The 15,229-nt window shown below is 36.8% G+C and overlaps 1 long non-coding RNA gene across 1 annotated transcript; it reads left to right on the top strand.

The window, feature by feature from the left end:
• Positions 1–4,013: 4,013 nt before the first annotated feature.
• Positions 4,014–9,326, top strand: LOC141380726 (uncharacterized). Its single transcript, XR_012399454.1, has 2 exons — positions 4,014–9,022; positions 9,084–9,326. It is a non-coding gene; the product is annotated as an uncharacterized lncRNA (long non-coding RNA).
• The last annotated feature ends 5,903 nt before the right edge of the window (positions 9,327–15,229 follow it).

Below are 15,229 nucleotides of genomic sequence, written 5' to 3'. Positions count from 1 at the left end.
CTTCTTCAAAAAAAAGAACATTTCCATCTGTCAGTTCATTCCTCATTCGTACATGATCGTCATACAGATGGAAAGAGGATCAGCCTTTGTTTCGCCTCACGTTCTGTCTGATAAATATGGAAGTCAGACTTAAACTGCTGCATGAGGGGTTTTCCCTTACTTCCCTTTGGATGCTGGAGATCCGTTAAGAGTAAAATTGCAAATATAGTCTCCTAGGTTGCACTGGTTCGGTGTTTAACCATGTTATTTACATTTTGCATGACTGCATTCTTTCATCTCCAGCTATTCAGCTTTATTCTGCTCAAGTTTCGATGTGATTTGCAGATTGACTTCAATATAAATGACTCAATTCGGCATCTATTCTGAAACAAAACCCCAGAAGATTATCACACCCAAAATGTTTTTCCTCCTCCTCCCTTTGGCAGCTACCATTACGCATTCATTTTACAATACCACTTTCCTTTGAGGAAAAAGACATCGATTTTCCTTTCCTTTTAATGACTTTGCTGCCATACCCTCGCGCACAGTATATCGCATAACCATTAAAATGTAGCACAATATCCGGAGGATTTTAATATAGAAACATGAGTTTATATTTGATTTCCAAATTCTCATCTTTCCACCATTACCTTGTTTGTCTTTCTGTGTTGTACATTCAGTAGCATTCAAAAGCAATCGTTCAAGTCTTTTTCCTTCTCTCTTGTTTATTTGTATTATTTTTTTGTGTGTTTAATTTATCCACGTACAGTAGCACTTGTGTTTCAAATGTGTCAATATCATTTGGTGTACTTATCCATGTCATAAGCTAACAGTTATCTGTCCTAATTAAATAAACCTTGCCTTATGATCTGAGAAGAGCTGTCACGGTTTGCATCACTGAGTCGGAAACTTCAATATGCCGCTCCGGATTCTGTCACGTTCCGCTGTTCTCCAAATTGAAGGCAGCGAGGGAATGCTTTTAACAGGCCAGCTGTATTTCAGAAGCGTTTAAAGAAGGAGTATGTGAAGGTTGGCAACGGTGTCTCGCAGGAGACGAGAATTTAACCAATCAACACGGGCCATGTGTACATCCTTCTGTTTTAACCCGGGGGTCCTTCTGGAGACGTTGTTTTACAGTTGCTCAGCATAAAGCAGTACTCGCATCCAATGTTTACGACAGTCATTTGAGAATTTCAACATCTCGTACCTCTAAGTTGTATTCGGGCACACATTTAATTGAAAGGGTTACTTAACATTACGGAGCATATTGGTTATCAAGAAGTTACCCCCATATGTTTTGGTTTCTAAAATGTGCTTCTTTTATCTCTTATGACGTAGCATTAGAGAAATGAAAGCAGTAACTCTCAATTAATTGATTAATAATCAATAATTATTATATGTATATTTCCCCCCTAATTTTTGTTTAACAGAAATAAAATGTTTTCAAAACATTTCTAAACGTAATAGTTTCCTCTGTAGACAATCGAAAACAAAAATATTGCTTAAGGGGGCTGATAATTTTGACCTTAAAATGTTTTTTTTATTTTTTTATTGAAAACTGCTTTTATTCTAGCTGAAATAAAACAAATAAGACTTTCTCCAGAAGACAAAATATGATAGGAAATACTGGGAAAAATTCCTTGCCCTGTAAAAAATAATTTGGGAAATATTTAAAAAAAAAGAAACTCACAGTTGGGCTAATCATTTTGACTTCAACTGTATGTTCTCTTCAGAGTCACTAGCATGACAGAATGTGCAAATGACCCTCAAAATGCAAATATATTCACCCAAATGATTTAGTTTTTCTTTACTGTGGCTAAAAAGTGGGATTGTAAAAGAAATAAGTTAATAGAACCTAGAAAAGTTAATAGAAAATAGAATAGAAACAATTGATGATTAATTATACATTTCATTGACGATATCTCAAATCTGCACACAGGTGAACTGGGGCATGTTTGCATCCGTGTTAGCAAATAGTTTGTCATTTTAAATGCATAGGATATTCAACTATTGAAAATTGTTGGCCCATCATCAATCTTCAATCAGCAGTCATTGGATACTTTTTGCAAATCTTTTTTGGGGAATCACTCATACAGCGCCACCAGTGTAATCCAAATCCCACCATAATGACTCTTGGTGAATCATGCTACTATACAGCCAATGCAATTCAGTTCACAAAATAATGACTCTTTTTAATTAAACTCTTTAAGTGTTCACACCAATAGAGTCAGTGCAGTCCAATTCACTCAGAAATGACTCTAAATGAATAAATGAATCAGCTCTTTTTGTCAAATAAGCCCCATGAAAAAGAAAGAGAAAAAAACACGCTTATTTCATTCTGCTCTTTTTTCTATTTTTATCAAATAATATAGTGCAACCAGTGTAGTCTGATTCACACACACACACAAATAGACTCTTATGAGTCAGCTTTATTTTGAGAATCGCACAGCATACAGTGCAACTAATGTAGTCCCATTCATTAGCAAATGACCATTTTGGCCTCTTTAAATGAATATTATAAATATGGTATATATATATATATATATATATGTTATAAATATGTAACAAATATTGATGTATCTTAATTAAAAAGAGAACTAAAGAAATCCTTTTTAATAGTGACAAAGACATGTTTGTTTTATTAACTGGCTTCAAATTAGAAATCAACTCAAATATTTATAATTTTTTATAAAATAAATAGAATTTTGAAGTGTAGGCCTACTGTACATAAGCTCCAAACAGTGATTTTTGATTACCTTAATCCGACTTAAGTCATAACTGAACTAAACAGAAATGGAATTAAGACATGTGGAGTATGCATATATTAGTGGCATTATTGAAGTAAACACTGCGAACCCCTTCTTACCCTGAAGGTGTCAAAATCTGAAGCATGGTCAAGCACCTTGACCGTCAGTATGAGGACGCCAAAGGTGCCCCTTGGCGTCACTATATACTGACGCAAAAGGAATTTCATTGCTTTCAATGGGTTGCCTCAGGCTTTATATGGAGACACTTAAAGCCTCGTATAATTTCATGTAGGACTTTTCACCATATTTTCCGACAAGATCCACACAGGCAACTCTCAGTAAAGGACCGCAAACACACAAACACACACACACACATCACGAAATGCATACGTTTTTTTTTCCCTTTCCATTTGGTTTGCGTTATTAAACTCCATAACACTCTCACAAGTCCTTACTCCTTAGTTATCTAATACCCCAGTTTGTCACGAAGGCATGAATGAAATGTTCATGAGTTAAAGTGAAACTGCCGAACTGCAGTCAGGCATCCTGCTGATTTACTGAAGGGCACTTTTTTGTCACTTTTTTAGATTACTGGCCAGGTATACATCTGCGCTAAAATATCAAAGTGAAAGTCATCATAGCTCCCAACCAACTTTGAGAATAGATTAACAGTGATATTTTTTATCGCTAAACGGCCCACCAATAATAATATATAAAAAAATATTTCAAAGTTTCCATCCATTTGTGTATATTTCACCTACATTTAGACTGAAACAAAGCATGTTTTAGAGTTGGACAGTTTCTTGAGATTATAGACATCTTAGCTTTGTACTTTAAAACTAGTTCATGATACATTGACAGCACATTACAGAAGTGCTCTTTCAGCTTTTTTTTTTACCAAGATGTTGTGAACCATTCTCCAGGTTTTGAACCTCAAACACAAGGACACACCAGCTCAGTTCTCAAGGGTTTCTGTTTGCAGTGCAAAACTGCCTGAGAACGAGAACACACGGTGGGGAGAAAGAAATAAAGCTGTATGGATCTGTCAGCCACCAGAGGCCACCATTGATGTGCACTTCAAACAATCACCTCTACTGCTGACCAGGGGGATTCAACTGATGAACAAACCTTCAAGACAATGGTGATATGGCAAGCTTGTTTAACAGGTATAATCATATAATATCCATTTACATGCAATCATATATAATACAAAATATACTAGTGTCTTTTCATGATGTACTTTTGCTTATACATTTCATACTATTTCTTGTTTATTATGCTGGTAGTCATTCATTAGATACTGGTAACTATTGAACACACATTAGATACCAGTTCCTGTTAAATAGGTAGTACTTTTTCATCAGATATAAGCTTTAAGGCAAGTAATTTCACTTGGCGGCCGCCTTTATAATGCTTCTATGGCAGGGGTGTCCGAACTCGGTCCTGGAGGGTGGGGTCATGCAGATTTTAGCTCCAACTTGCCTCAACACACCTGCAAAGAAAGCCTAGTAAGAGCTTGAGTAGCTAGCACAGGTGTGTCTGATTGGGGTTGGAACTAAACTTTGCAGAACACCGGCCATCCAGGACCGAGTTTGGACATGCCTGCTCAATGGCGTATGCTCAGCATTCTGTTTGAATGGGGAAACATCAAATTCTCCAAAGCTGTTTGCCAAGCTTATGAGTAAATATCATATTTGGAGTCACCAATAAAATTAAACAACAATCTTAAGTTTGATTTCTAGGCGTTTGAATCAGACAATATCTGCATTTTCAAGTCGTCTAATCTAATGCGCATGCGTACTCAAAGACCACAAGATCACGACACCAACCCTCCTTTAAGACTGTTTACGTGTTACAAAGTATTATCCTCTGAACAACAATCATCTGATCGCACTGGTCTGCTGAAGTAATTCCCAACTTAGTTCCGATGGCAAATAAATCGCATTGAATACACACACACCATGAACGCACACCCGCAGCCATTGGGGAGCCCAGCGAGCAGTTGGGCGACCATGCCTTGCACCCCAAAGTCAGTCTGACGTCATGTGCCTGCTATGCCTAGAGGGGGGTCTGGCTGCAGACTCAGTGCAGATGCAATTTAAGCTGCACCCAATGCTTTTTAATGCACTCACCTAACCCCAATTCTCACAGTGACGTCACTAGCTCCATTGATTGCATACTGTCTGACATTGCATCTCTGAGGGATGCAATCTCAGCTTGCATCATAAAGGCTGCATCCAGATACTTTTGGCGTTTGGAAATGAAAATCGGGTTGACGTCAGAACCCAACGTCAAGCCGATCACAATGGCCAACAACCAACCTAAAATCAACCAAATACCACTTCCTCTTCTTAACCAATCACCTACTCCCTAAAACTTATTTAAGGCAGACCAGCCCTCTCGCACTCTTCTTCTTGTCCTTTTGAACCCACCGTCCCTCCCTCTATTTCCTCGTTTCCTATTAACAATCCTATAACCCTCTCTTCACTCCTAGGTTAAATCAGGGGGTCAAATCACTCTATAGAAATATTACAGAGACGGTACCCCCACTCTGAGTCTCTAGGCATCATCGTAAGATGCCCGATCAACCTATCAACCTATGTTCACTGTTTATCCTCTTACTTCCCTTCCCTTTTATCCCACTGTTCTCTTGGCATCGAGGTTGGTGTGAGCGCTGGTTCATCAAACCCACAACTGACAATCCCTGCCAGAGCTTCCGACTTCCCGATCACAAGTCCAACTCTCTCATTAGGCCATGGCTGCTCCTCAGACCAATCATTGATCAACTGTGGTAACTGGCAATGCAACGGCTCACTTGGAACCTCAACCGAGGTGATAATAAAAAAATACCAGCTACAGAATGCAGTTAAAAAGCACCTAAAAGAGAGCTGTACGAAACAGTGCCATGCCATACAATGGAAAAATGTTTCTAGTATCTAATAAATACTGAACAGATACTAGCTGATCTGTACATGTAACACATACAACCTGTAATATGAGGCCTATTAGCCTGATCTCACGAGGAAACTTAATTATTTTATGTTTTGTCAGTTTAGTGGCTTATTTGTACGAATTCGTACAAGTTCAGTCGAAGGAAAATGTACAATTTTAAAAAGGAGGCATGGCACCCAACCACTCCCCTAACCCCAACCGTCATTGGATGATGAGCAATTTGTACTAAATTGTACGAATTGTCATGAGATTGCGTTGGGCCTATATATAGAGTATAAAGTATTAAAGTATCTAATAAATAAGATATTTATAAAAAAAAAAGTACTTGCAGGTACTATTTATAAGTAAAGTTTTACAAACTAATTTCGGTAGGAGCATGTGATATGATTGATTGTGGCTGTTATCTCATCTGTAATCATTAGTAAGCCAATCAGATCATTCCAAACTCACAATAATAGCCAGACTAGCATTACTTCCTTATCCCCCTTTCCTCCTTTAGCAGTTGGAGCTCTCGAGAACTACCTGATCTTGTACCCACTTACATGCTCATTGACCAGACGGGAGCCCTGGGCTCAATTATCCCCGAGTTCAGGGTATTCTCCCAAGACAGCATGCAAAACCTTCTATTATTATCAAGCAATATCTAAGTGTGAACTTTTGAAATACAAACACAGAAATAACTACTAGTATATTGTATAACTCTACACACATTTGGATTAAAAAGGCTACTTGTCAAAAGTGAATATGCCTACATTTATTTGTATCTAAAATATCTAAAGAAGCTGGCTAATGAATAAGTACTAGTAATAATGTAAAAGATAGGTACTGGTTTCTAAAAATGGGTAGGCTACAAGTGGATATCAGCATGGTTTATAGATGAAATATTGACGTTCCTTGCCATAAGGATGATGCAGATGATGAATGTTACGATTACACTGATGATGATGATGATGATGGTGATGATGATGATGAGCACTTTGAGCCTGGGACTTATTTTGCGAAGTTGTGTGCCTCAAGGTGTAAACATGACTCCTTTGAGATTTGGCTCATCATGTGATATTAGATTAACCTCCTACCGCATCAGAAGCCCCGCAGCAGCTTCTCCACCCGCGTAAAACTGCGAAACTGCACAGAAGAAGTGCGTGGATCCTCCGGAGGGCCGAGCCCGAGGGAAGAGCAAGGTTAAATTAACTTGAGCCCGGTTTTCTTTGTGCAAAAAACGACTCTCTCAGCGGATGAAATATTTCACATACGTGGAAGAAGGAGAATTTTAAATGATATCAGTTTTAGAGCTCGTTCATGCGCCGAGTTTTCGTAATTATTGGCAATTGAGGGTCTTCTGGCAACTTGTGGGGAAGACGAAGCTGATGATGATGGCAAAATTTAGACCGGCTTCAGATTTCAGAGCGGAATGGAGGAAAGTATTCATGATGTCTCAGATCAAAGCCGAAGCACAGTGTCCAAAGGGATGCATATTAACATCTAAGGCTACAGTAATGCAACTGAATCTTTGATAGGGAATGAACCTCCCTTTGTAAGTGCATAACAATGATTGCCTATAGAATGGTTGCCGACACAATTGTTTTATCGTATATAGACAGACATCTGGGAAAACTCTGTATTCAGAATTTATAGTTTTTTGAGTAAAATTAGGTTTAGTTATTTTTGTGCAACTGGGTTATTTTAACAAATAGTCAAACCCAATGATGGGTTAATTTTTCAATTGTATTTAGATAATACTTTAATCCAACCATTTGGATTGTTCATTATTGACCCTATCTATCTACCCACTCATCCATCCAACCATTCAGCCACCCTCTAATCTAATCCATCCACCCACCCACCCAATGACCCATCCATCCATCCATCCACCCACCCTTTCAACTGTGGGGGAAACTGGAGCATCCGGAGGAAACCCATGCCAACATTGGTAGAACATGCAAACTCCACATAGAATTGTCAACTGACCAAGCTGGGACTCAAACCAGTGACCTTCTTGCTGTAAGACTAACCACTGCGGCACCATGTCTCCGACTATATTTAATGAAACCATTTTTTTGTTTAAATCAATGTTTGGAGTGTTTGAACTGCACTTCTCTGCTTTCCTCTTTTCGGATGGTTGGGCTTTTCTCATTTCTGCGATCTCTGACACACATCACTCACCTCTTTCTATCCTCCACTGCCTCTGCCATTCTGAGCTGCGGACTCAAACTCTTGACATGAAAGTCTAGACTCTCAAACAGAATTATTATACACTGCTACACACATTTCACACTGCTCTTATGTGGAACCAGACTTGACAGTAATCAGGTGTCGTCACAAAAGAAAGCATAAAGCTCACCAAGTTAGTCTTACCGAGGTATTGATCACCTTCAAAAATCAATGAATGAAATTTAGGATGATTAAATTAGGTTTGCTGTGTTCTTGAATGGACTTTTCTTTAAATATGGACAGCAGCATATGTTAAAATGATCCTCGTCCAAGCATTCCACAAAATTCAAGTAGGTATTGCTGCAGCCGGAGGTCTTCAAGTGGGAGGGATGACACCGCAAGTAGGTTGGGTGACCTCTAAGTGGGAGGGATTTATGCCACATGTAGGATAAGTTTAGGTGGTGTAGGAGGAGTAGACAATAATAAAACACATCATGTTACTGTGAGGTTGGGTTTAGGGTTGGGGTAGGTGTAGAAATTCATAAAGTACAATATTGGACTCTGTGTCACGAAGAAGACACATATACATAAAATAAATAAATAAAAACTGCAAGTGCACAGCCTACTTGGAGCTCAAGGCCCACCCACTTGAAGCTGGCTCCAACCTCCATTTATACTCACAAAATTACTAAAAAGCTGTTGCATGTATACCCAGCCAGTAGGTGGCAGTCACTTTGTAAAGAAACACTACATGCCTGTACATACGGTTCTGTAGTTCATCAGTCTGTTCATTTTTTTAGTCAAGCGTTCATTCATATCTACAGAACATGTACATGCTAACACAATCTCATGGCAATTGTCAACTTTTTGATTTCATGGCTAATTAATATGACTTTGTACAATCTCTTTCATACATTTTAGTACAATTTGCTCATCCCCAATTCTGATCCCTTATCTGACAACAGTGTTAATTTTGACAGCAAATTTAGATTTAGTTTTAGTCTTAGTTCTCTGACTAAAATAAGTTTTAGTCATATTTTAGTCTTCTGAATAATTTTAGTTTACTAAATTTTAGTCGACTAAATTTCATAAGATTTTAGTAGACTAAATCTACGTTAGCTAGAGGCTATTCCAATTCAGTCAAGCAAAAGCACACACTTGGGCAAACAAAAAAGATTTGAGTTTATCCTTGCGTGAATTCCGTTATGATTCCATGATTTGCTGACGTCGCTTAAGTTTTGTTCTTTTTATCAGCTATTTCCTCTCCAAACAGTTTACGATCTTTTTGTCTTGACATCTAACATGAATCTTCCTTTTCTCTCAGCCTTTTGCCATTTTATTATAGTTTAACCAAACCAAGGCCCCTATGGAAGATGATGTAATTTCATCCTGTGTCTACTGTGGAGCAGTTACTTTTCAAATGTGCATGTGTGGATCATGAATCACACACCAAGTAAAATTCTGAAAAAATAAAAATAAAAAAATCCCTCAGTCACATTCTCGACTCTTTTATTAGTTAACAAAAATGTCAGTACATTTTTCAATTACAGTTATCATCATCACTTATTTTTATTTCGTTTTTATTTAGAAACTTGTTCGTCACGAAAATTGTGACGAAAATTTTTCGTCAACGAAATTAACAGTCTGACAATACATAAAATAGTCATGTTTTTAGTGAGATCGGGCTAATACATGATGATGTTAGTGTTTTCATAATTTTTTGTTCAACAACATGTTTTAAAACAATTTAAAATTTTTTATTGAATGTCTAACAAAACAGCAATTGTGCTTCATCTTTTATTAAACAAGGGGGAAAATTATATATTTTTTCCACTATATTTTGCCTAAATTTCTTTCATGTTCATGTTCAAGTCACATGAGAAATTTAAGACGCAAAACATATCGATGAATGTTGGCCAACATTTGTTGCCATAAAAAATAATTACAGCTAGTGCGAGTAGCTCACCAAATGGCACCATCTAATAGAGAGCAGTGGACACCTAAAATAATGTTGTCTTTATTAAACCTTTATTGGGGTTTTACCTCATATTTGGGAGCCATTATTTACATTTTATTAAACCACAAAAGTCTGTTGCTCTTTTTAATGTAACAGATGACAAAATTGCTTGTAATATAATCTATTGGTATAATATAGTCTATTGGTGTTAATGCTAACTACTATAGGCTAGTTATTATTATTATTGGATATGAATGTGTCTTAAGTGCTGCATCCCAACACAATCTCACGGCAATTCGTAACTTTTTCATTTAGTGGCTAATTCGTATGAATTCGTACGATCTAATTCGTACAATTTAGTACGATTTGCTTATCCTCAGTGTTTTGCCTACAAATGTATGTCAGTTTGTTTCTAAATATGCTACAATTTATATATATATATATATATATATATATATATATATATATATATATATATATATATATATATATATATATATATATATATATATAAATCTGAGCATGGATGGAGCTATTAGGGTCTGTGCTGAAGACAAAGACTTGGTGTAACTTAACCCAAAAATAACTCTTGTCTAATGTGTGTGTGGTGAACAGTGACTGTGGGGCTCTCTGCCAGTCTGACACAATGAGCACAAGCCCGGCCGGCTGTTAGTTTTACTAGGTCACCAGCAAACACATTTATCCTTGAGGTGAGCCTAGTGCTTCAGGGAGGGCGAACACAATGGCGAACTTGTCAAAACTGAATTGAGCTGAGCGCGGGAAAAAAAAGCGCGCAGTATTTGTCCAGAGAGCGGGAATCTACGGGGACAAGCGACTGAGCGACTCACAAAATGTTTACAAAGGCTGTCGGTGCATTTTTCCCACAAACCTGCTACCACAGCAGAAATGACCACGGCTGGAGAGGGGTTTGTTAATATTTGAGAGTGAGAAGGACCGGTTGCTAAACAAACACAATCAGGATGATGAGACCATGGAGACAGTGCTGTGGAGATGTTGAGGTATTTTAAGTGATGTGCGGTCAGGTATGCGTGACCCTAAAAACTGAAGCTGTAGATTATTTACTTTGCTCGTTTACAGTTCAGCATGCTCTTTCTAAGGTTTTGTTCATAGTAAATAAAAACTTCAAGTGTGTGATAAAACTGTAAATTCTAAACAAATTTAAGCCCACTAAAATTCGCAATTAAAAAAGGTGATTATGAATTTCCAAGAACAAAACAAAAATAACCTTAAAAACATGAATCAATGCTGATTTTATTTAGCCTAGTCATCCAAAGCATATTAATTAGATATGGGTTAGTTATATAATTTATAATAGTTGAATTATTTGAGCATTTAGACCCACACCTACTTTGAGAATGAATAAAACTAAGAAAAGACAATGAGGTCCAAACTACTGTGACAATACAAGAACTAAAAAAAAATAATTCATTTTCCTTCGGCTTAGTTCCTTATTTATCAGGGGTCGCCACAGCGGAATGAAACGCCAGTTTATCCAGCATATGTTTTACACAGCAGATACCCTTCCAGCTGCAACACAGTACTAGGAAACATCCATTCACACTACTATGGCCAATTTAGTTTATTCAATTCACCTATACACACATGTCTTTGGACTGTGTGGGGAAACCGGAGCACCCAGAAGAAGCCCACAAGAACACGAGGAGAACATGCAAACTTCACACAGAATTGCCAACTGACCCAGCCGAGACTCGAATCAGTGACCTTCTTGCTGTGAGGTGACAGTGCTAACCATTGAGCCACCGTGCCACTTTTAGTCTACTCATCCAAAGCATATTAATTAGCCTAATAAGATATGCATTAATTATATAATTTATAAAATAATTTAATTATTTGAGCATTTAGAGACCCAAACCTACTTTGAAAATTAAGTAATTGAGAGAAGACCATGAGATTAACTACTGTGATCAATTTAACGAGATCATTAATAGGCTATATGCAAATGCAATGAAAACTCCATCAAATTTGTTTGCAACTAATATTAAATGCATCAAATAAAAAACAAGCACTTGGAAATACCTAAATAAGAATATAGAAGATGAAGAAGGAAACTAAAAACATGAAATGAGAAGACTGATATAATATGAGCCCCCCCCCCCCCCCCCCCCCCCCCTCAAAAAAATAGTGAAATTATTACATGACCTTATGAAAATGAATGACCTTATTTAGTCATGTAAAATTAATTCTAATCAAAGTACCTATATAGTCTTTGTTCTAATTCTATTTTGAAGATTCATATAATAACATACATTTTTTTCATATAATATATTCTATGGTATTTGTTATTCTTACTATATTTTATATTATATTATAATATTTATTTGTTATAAATTTACACATTATTCTATTTTCTAACAAAACTACAACAAATATATATTTTTAGACGTTTACCTACTGCCCTCTAGTGTACAATCAGTGACATTTTACACGTCAACATTTAGTGAAAGAAAAAAATAACCCTCACGTATCTACCATAATAACGATATAATCGTAATAATAATATAAATTAAGTCGTATAGAATTTTAATTATAATTTAGATACCCAATTTTAAACCCAAACAATAAGACTAAAATCATGTATAACATTCATTCATTTATTTTCCTTCGCCTTAGTCCCTTTATTAATCAGGGGTCGCTACAGCGGAAAGAACCGTCAACTTAACCAGCACATGTTTTACACAGCGGATGGCCTTCTAGCAGCAACCCAGCACTGGAAAACACTCACACACTCCCAAGGTCACACAATCATTTACCTATACCACATGCATTTGGAGGACCCACATGAACAGGGAGAACATGCAAACTCTACACAGAAACAACAACTGACCTAGCCAGGGCACGAACCAGCAACCTTCATGCTGTAAGGCGACAGTGCTAGCCACTGAGCCACTGTGCCACCATCATGTAAATCAAAGCAATTATTAAAGAATGAGAACACTAGCGAAGACATCCAAACTGTATAATAGCCGAAATATGGCCTTAAGCTGACAAAAAACATGATGAAAAGACAAAACTACAAACATAAAACATGCCTTAAACATTGATCCAACAGCAAACAAGCTGGCAGCCTACATATTGTAGCATATTTGTGTCTGGAGTGTCATGGATGTGTGACGGCAGATCCATCATGTTCAGACAGCAGTGTGTGTGTGTGGAGGTCCATGGGTTTGTGTAAAGTCTCTGTAAAGAAGAAGAAACAGGCAGAGCTGATTAACATTCAGGTGTTGCTCCTGTCTTGCATATTTAGCACCGCAGCTCAGAAAGAGATTTAGCAATGACCCTGTCAAGGACACGAGCGCAAACATGTGTTTGAGTGGCTGAATGTTCACATGGAAGAGCATTTCTGAGACGATGATTGAGATTCATGCTCTTAGATGCATTTTGCAAGATTCAGAGTGACATGATCTTTTTCCTCTTTCAGGCTGACTTTGAAAGCATCGCAAAATTGCTTACCAGGAATCGACTAATGCTTCAATACTGAAAAGATGTCCCTTGACGAATAAAGAGTCTAGCTTATTAAAATACAGCAATTTAATAAGACATTATATATTCAGTTAAAGTCAGAATTATTAGCCTTCCTGAATTATTAGCCCTGCTAAATATATATTTACCCATTTTAATGTAAATATTTTTCAACACATTTCTAAACAATTTAATAACTAATTTCTAATAAATGATTTATTTTATCTTTGCCATCATGACAGTACACAACATTTTACTCTATATTTTCTAGTATTCAGCGACATTGAAAGGATTAACTAGGGTAATTAGGCAAATCATCTTATAGTGATGGTCAGTTTTGGGGAAGGTTACTTTTGAAATTACTGCATTACAATATTGAGTTACTCCCCCCCAAAAGCCACAAGTTCTGTTACTTAGTTACTTTTCTATGGTAAGTAATGCATCACATTACTTTTGAGTTAATTTTTATTACCTGGCTGAGGCTTGATCTCTTTCAGAACTTGTTTTTTTTTTTCATTCTTTCTTTTTTTTTAAATATAGGAGCTCTGCAATCAACAATGCACTGTATAACCTACGTTTACATAAAACAACCCAAAACAAAACACAAATATAAAAAAATAGTTAAGGAGAATGTTATCTGAGAAATTCCTGACCCCAGAGTTTTACATGCCGTATATATTGAAAGTTTACAGCAATGTGTTTGCTACTATTTGAGTAAAATCACTGCCCAATGAGAAAATCCGCTTTTCCTTTTCTTTGATGCGTTCAAAATATTAAACACATTTTTTCATTGACTGCATGATTCAATGTGACTATTTTTTATTCAGCAATTTATTTTTTGGAAGCTGATTAATTAAACTAAAAAGTAACTTGCATTACATTTCCAAAAATGTAACTTATTTTTTAAAAGTAATGTGTTACTTGTTACAAAAGTAATATTATTACATAGCTCGCATTACCTGTAATAACTTACCTCAATAATGGTGATGGTTTGTTTTGTAGACAATCAAAAATATATAGCTTACTTCTCCAGTTGCCTCTGTGCTTACTAATAAATGGAGGTCTAAAACCTTTCCCTTATCAAGGGGCACTCGGCAGGGGTGCCCACTTAGCCCCCTTTTATTTACAATCGCAATAGAGCCACTGTCTATAACATTAAAATCTATACCTGCTTTTCATGGAATAGTTAGGTGGGGGGTCGAACACAAGCTCTCATTATATGCTGATGACCTACTTCTCTACATCTCAGATCCTCTGTCATGCATCATGTCAAAGCCTTTTTTAAAACATTAGAAAAACTTATCTCAAGTTTTTTATGGGATGGAAAGACTCCTAAGATCCGGAAGGAGTTCCTTGAGAAAAATAAGGGTGATGGAGGTTTAGCTCTTCCTAATTTTTTATTATATTATTGGGCAGCTAATGTTCAAAAAATTGTTTATTGGATGTGCTCACCAGGTAGCAACGATTGGCGCGAAACAGAATCCAGATCATGCACAGCAACCTCCTTACATGCCCTGGCGACATCTAGTTTACCCATTAAAACCACACAACACACACAAAATCCAATTGTCTGCTGCACTGATAAAATATGGTCTCAGTTACGTCAACATCTCAAATTAAGACAAGCCCTTATGCTTCAGAGCCCAATATGCAACAATCATGCATTCCTCCACGCCATATTAGACCTTGGGTTTAAACGTTGGCAAGATAAAGGCATTGTGCAGTTTGGAAACCTTTACATTGATGGTGTCTTTGCAAGTTTTAATGATCTCCGCTCCAAATTTAATCTGAACCATAATGACCTCTTCCGTTACTTTCAGATACGCCATTTTGTGAGTGCTCAAAGCCCAACATTTCCTAGTATTCCTTCAAAGTCCTCTGTTGATTCTCTGTTAGAAACACACTCTTATCTACAAGGTTTTATTTCTAGAACATACACAAT

The sequence above is a fragment of the Danio rerio genome, chromosome 24 (genome assembly GCF_049306965.1).
Source record: "Danio rerio strain Tuebingen ecotype United States chromosome 24, GRCz12tu, whole genome shotgun sequence".
Taxonomy (NCBI): Eukaryota; Metazoa; Chordata; class Actinopteri; order Cypriniformes; family Danionidae; genus Danio; species Danio rerio.
Note: the sequence above shows the minus strand (reverse complement) of the source record. Positions and strands in the feature narration are given on the sequence as shown.